Source organism: Artemia sp. Qi Xiang Cuo, chromosome 2, assembly GCF_049724085.1.
Source record: "Artemia sp. Qi Xiang Cuo chromosome 2, ASM4972408v1, whole genome shotgun sequence".
NCBI lineage: Eukaryota > Metazoa > Arthropoda > Branchiopoda > Anostraca > Artemiidae > Artemia > Artemia sp. Qi Xiang Cuo.
In genome coordinates this window covers 89324293-89330427 of record NC_142795.1, presented here as the reverse complement: position 1 = coordinate 89330427, position 6135 = coordinate 89324293, and the positions used below count along the sequence as shown (strand labels likewise).

General features: G+C 36.2%; 1 protein-coding gene across 2 annotated transcripts in view; it reads left to right on the top strand.

The window, feature by feature from the left end:
- The first annotated feature begins 5951 nt into the window (after window positions 1-5951).
- The window catches only part of LOC148955768 (CAAX prenyl protease 1 homolog), a 67386-nt gene continuing 67202 nt past the window's right edge, over window positions 5952-6135 (top strand). For both annotated transcript variants that reach the window (XM_089104207.1, XM_089104200.1), the window contains exon 1: window positions 5952-6028. The gene's annotated coding sequence lies outside the window, so the exon portion shown is untranslated. The remainder of the gene's footprint in view (window positions 6029-6135) is intronic.

Here is a 6135-nt window from a genome sequence, read left to right as displayed (position 1 = left end):
AAATAAAAAAGTTGAACCACTTCCCTTTTCATTATAGCTATCTACCTCATTAAAAATACTTCCTACCCATTCCAAAAAGACCCTTATAAAGTTATGTAGTTCTGGGCGAAATGTCTGCATTTCGGTTTGTATAAAATGCGGGTACACCTCACCAGACTTTTCATTTAAATAAAGAAAAAATTGTGCGACGGATGCTTTAATACAATCCCGCGTCCTTAATATTTTTTCAAGAAGGGCTCAAATCTTGCCCAGATAAAGGAGCAAATCTACAACTTTTTCATTTGTGGGACAAGAGGGGTCTACTTTCGGATATTCAAGGAGCATGGACTATATCATATTTTTTTCTCCGCATTACTGGGGGGTAGCTGCCACCCCTTCCTCCCCCTCCCCCCAAACGACGCCCCCGACCACATATGAGTCTAGTATGTCCATTGGATCCAAATAGTTACTACCAGCTGTAAGGGTGCAAAAGGGTCTTAAAATTCATCTCTAAATACATAAACATTGCGCAAGGTAGAGTTTGACAAATAAAAATCAGGCAATACAGGAAGTTAAACAGCTCCGTTTGGTCCTACTCCCCCTTGGTCACCCTCACCACGGTCACCGTGACTGCTGTGGAGCTAGAGCGCTTTCTGTTCTTCTAGGAGCTTCTCGGTCACACTGGATTGAATTTGCTCAAGCAAGCAATCGAAAAATTCAGTTTCGAGGCCGAGTTCAGGCTGAAAATCAAATTTGGAGGGAGATACACTATTTGGGTTCACCCCCCACAAAATAAGTTTACCCCCTCCCATTCATATTCCTCGGGGCCGATACTGACGCAGAGACTGTCTCAAAATGCCGGCGCCAGTGACAGGACAAGATTTTCCATGCAATAATTGTAGGCCCCTTGAGCTGGTGGCGATAATGTCACAAGGTGAACTTAAAAAGTAATAACACCTTATTTCTCCTTTGAAATGGTTTGGTTTTAAGCTGTAAAAAAGAATATATTAACCTGAAAAATAATATATGATTATTCTGTAACGTTTTGTGGAGCAGAGCCCCCTCCCTGTACTACCCACTTTTTTGCCTGAAAACAAAACCTCTAGCTCTATTTCTGAGGACCAAGGGGACCCCCTATTAAATTACACTATTGAGTTTTCTCAGTTATTAAGGTGAAAACAAAACATAGAGCTCTATATTTGAGGGCCAGGGGAGACCCTTCCCAGCAATATTGAATTGTCTCAGTTATTAGATAGAAAAAAACGTATAGCTCTATTTTCGAGGATCAAACCCCTCTCCCATAGGTACCGAACAAGCTACATAACAGGTCCCACTTATTAGCCTGAAATCAAAACCAATAGTTCTATTTTTGAGGGCCAGGGGGTCCCCTTTCGTCTCCCAACATCGAAATAAGATTTCTCTCTCTTTTGAAATTTCGTCATGAGGTTCAAATAACTTGGGTTACAGGAAGAGATCCATTTGCGGGGTGTTATTCGAACTTGGCTGATTGTCAGTTTCCTCAATCGCTGGCATTTCAGGTGCGACCTGCAATCAAAATAACAACTTATTTCTCCTTGAAACACTCATGGTTTCATCCCAAAATAGAATATATTAATAGCGTGTAATTTTTCGAGGGGTAAAGCTCCCAAACTTCCCTCCCAGAGGCAGTGAACAAAGGCTCTCTCGATATCCTATTAGCCTGACAAATTTATTACCTTTTCAGCCTCCTGCCTCTTGCCTTGCGCTAGATCCTAATACTAAAACGTTACCGCTAAAACACATAATAAGCTCTCAAGCTTTTCGAGTCATTATCTATGATTGTCAAAAAATCGCACTTATTAAAGGATTGACCATCTGGACATCTTCACTGCTGGGAATGGGGATCAATGAAGGCCTCGCATCTTCACCGCCTTGCAGGAGGAGGGCAGAAGAACTCGTCTCCAGGCTTTGCAGGGAAGAAGGCTTCGCATCTTCGCCGCCTTGCAGCGGGAACACAAATTGGTTGCATTTTCTCCATGCGCCTGGGGGGAGCACATTTTCATATGCCCTTGACTTCTTTGCCAGAGGATCCGTCTGGCTAGGGTTTTCCTGCAATAGAAACTAAATTTTAGTTTTTCAAATAATATTTTTTCAACTAGTCCCCTGTTAAATTCAGCTGGTATATCAAATTGGTCCATGTTAAAAAAAAATGTAAAAGACTGGCACAATTTTAGTCAGATAATCTACGTGCAAAGCCTGTCTTAAATATTTGTTTATAGCTACTCTAAGTAAATTAGATTTTTTTTTATTTAGAAATATACAAAGTGCAGCTGTCAACCCTTAGGATAAAAAAAGTCTTGTAAAAGATAAGAATACTTGAGCTATCCAGAGATCACCAATCAATTTTACAGAAATATCCACTTCGCGACTAGGCAAATTAACGACAGATCAAAAGGGAAAAACAGTGCGATTCATCGTTTAACTAAATCAAGGAACCTTTTTTCAACTGAGTGGGACTCTGTGATCAAGCATCAGGAAATATCGATCTACAAGATATCACTTTGAAGTTCAGCCTTGGAGCCACCCCTATTGAAAAGAGGAAACCAATCTCTTTTACAAAACGCTGAAATCGTTACGGGTGAAAGTTTTGATGGAATGAGAATGAAACCATAAGAATTTGATCTTAAATCAACCATTGTCAAATTTATCCACCAAGTTTCATCTTATATTATTGAGAATCAAACCCTTTGACTTTATTATCGTAATATATCAACTAGATATATCTAGAATATATCAATTGATTCCTACTCATTATGTTTCCCAGAAAAAAAAATCAGAAAGTGCTCCAGTGATAAACCTTACATAAATAATCACATAAAAATATTAATCCGCATGAAAATAAGCTTATTTAAGAGGTGTAATTTAGCTTAATAAAATAAGTTAATAAATGAATTAAAAAGTCAAATTAGAAAAGCTGCCCGAGCATATTATAAAAATAAAATTAAAGAATTGTGCCATGATAAACCAAAGAACTGGTACTCTGAAATTAAAAAACTTACCGGCAAGAGTCAAGAACAACTAAATTTTAATATGAATGAACCTCCAAAGACCACAGCTAATAACCTCAATAAGTTTCTGGCTTCTATTGTCCAGAGTCTCCCACCACTATCTTACGAATTTCCAGATATTCCTGATCCTTTTTCACTCCCACATATTTCTCCACTTGATGTTGTAAAAAAAACTGAAAAACTAAAACGATCAAGCATTTACCCTTTAGATATTCCTGTTCCTTTGATTAAAGCTTTCAGTGATTACCTCTCAAAACCCCTATCCACCCTGTTTAATGAAATTACCGAATCTGGACACTTCCCTCAATATTGGAAACAAGGCTTTATTAACCCAATCAAAAAGAAAAATTGGAAGCCTGGCTTTGACGGCATTCGTCCTATTGCCATCACCTCAATTTTTTCAAAATTATATGAAAGTTTTCTCGCAGACTGGCTTAAGATGAAAGTCCTCCCCCTCATTGATCTTAGACAGTTTGGTAATCTTAAATCCACGTCAACCTCTCATTACCTGATCCATCTTGTTGATACCATGGGTAAATTAATTGAAAAACCTAACACTTGGCTTAATCTGATTTCTATTGATCTTCAAAAAGCTTTCGATTTGATTAACCATAATTTACTCATAGATAAACTTATAAATGAATTCCACATTGAAACTTTCCTTGTTAAGCTCGTTGCCTCTTTTCTTTCTAATAGATCTAAAGCAGTTAAATATCTAAATTGTTTCTCAGATCACCTCACCATATTTAATGGCATTCTTCAGGGGACTATTCTAGGCCCTCTCATTTTTTCACATATGATTAATAGCCTTTCAACCCTTTATGACATTAGATAGAAATTATTCGATGACATGACAGTTTTAGAGATATTTCATAAAAACATGTTTAGCAACCCAATGGGCATACTCCAAGATATTGCCTGCGAGACCTTTTCCCTTGACATGACAGTTAACCCTTCTAAATCCGCAATAGTCTCAGTAAGTTTCCTTAAATCCCCTCCACTTTTTCTTGCTCCTATTCCTCCTGAAACCTCTGTCACATCTCTTAAACTCCTTGGTGTTACAATTTCTTCTAATTTGAAATGGGATGCCCATATAAATAATATCCTACAACAAGCAAACTCCTTGCTTTCCCTTCTTAAACTTTTAAATAAATTCAGTTGCTCCCAATCACATTTACTACAAGTATACATTTCTTTTGTGCGTCCCATATTAGAGTACACTTGTCCTGTGTGTCACCCTGGCCTCTCTAATGAAGCAACGCAAAAAATTGAAAATGTCCAAAAGAGAGCTCTAAGAATTATTTTTAAAGAGGGCAAGATACCCTATTTTTATTTGTTAAATATTTCAAACCTAGAGACCCTCGAGAGACGAAGAAATAATTTGTGCCTCCGTTTTGGTAAGTTGGCACTTATGAACCCCCGTACTGTGAACCTTTTCCCTGAATACCATGTACCTGATAGAAATCGTCCTCCACGTACTGTGTCACAGCCTATCCCCACCTTATCTCCCATTCTTTGTACTACCTTGCGGTATAAGAAATCTTTTATCCCTTTTTTTACTGATTTAATAAATAGTGGTTAATATGTGCATAAATTTTGTCGTTTCTCTTATATAATAAAAGAAACAGCTCGGTTTTCTCTATACTCTTTTTTTTTGTTCCCTATCCCCTTTTTATGTTGTCTTTTAAATATTTGTTAATGTGTATATTATTTATTTTTTTTCAGTTTTATTATTTTTTATCTTATTAGCTAGTTGCCATTTTGAATTTTTTTAATATAAGTGACAAAGGAATCATACAGCATTCCGATATTTGATTATTTATTTATTTTATTTTATTTTTTTTTTTTTTTTTTTTTTTTTTTTTTTTTTGGTTGCCAATCTGTAAATTGTTGTGCTTTTGTTATGATTTTCTTGCTTGTTTGTTTTTTTATGGACTGAATTCGGCCCTTCAGGGCTTGTGATAGTAATTTCTCGAAATAAATATCTTATCTTATCTAGACAAAGACGCCCCTATTGTCGATACATTGCCATGATTAAATATAGCTGAAGCAGATGCTAATGCGACAGAAGTAGCAGAAATCGGCAAAATTTCGATTTGAGAGCCATATAAAATTTGATGTTGCCAGTTCGATTTAGTGGGATAAAATTGTCTAAAAACTTAAAAAGGAGATGAAAAACATGTTATTCAAGCTGGCTCATTACAAGGTTTTTATCTTCAGTTTGAAAGCGATTTACATCTTGGATTTTTCAAAATTCGTAATGTCTGAAAGCGGTTAAACTTAAAATCGTAGATACCGAAAACCAAAAGAGTCCAAATTCTTAGTAGTTATGCTCTTTCTTCTTCTATTCTAGACTTATAATTTGACTCAAGGTAAACAACGAAATTAGACTGTGAAATTCTACAGAGTGTTACTTTACTCTTTTTTTCTCAATCCTATATGTAGGATATTTTCAGCTATAAACATGGATCAATGGGCCAAATTACCACCTTGCAACAAAATTAAATTGAAACTCAAATCGAAGGAGAATAACCAAATCCGTGCACTCTTGAATTTGGGATAGGAAATTCCAAAATACTTCTTTTGATGATGTGCACATGAGCCCTTGAAATGTTGTTCATACCTGCATATCGATGCAAGGGACTTTAAAAAAAGATATATGTTGCGACGTTTAGCTGCTAATCTCAGTCTTGAAGCAAGTCCCAGGCTCTTTAAGCCTGAACCTGTTTTTGGAATCTTAAATAGGATAGGCTGAAAATTTTCACTTTTAAACTTGATCCAAGACTAGGTCTAGTGTCTGAATACTCTGAAAGTTGCCCTTAGCTAGGAACCAGTGCTGGGGATTCTTTCAAGTTCGATAATGCTACCTTTTATAACTATCCAATAGATGGAATTAAAAGGGAGGACTTTCTTGAATAGAATAATTCATTTTCTGCTGATTCTGGATAAAAAGCAAAATAGAAGGTCCTAATTTGACAATATCATCATTTTCACTTTGACAGGTATGTAGTGACATATAAAAAAAAATTCTGGTAAAATTATAGCTAAGAAAATATTTGATGTCTTAGAAATTACTATCAGTAGCATGAATAGATTCAGAGTCTAAACT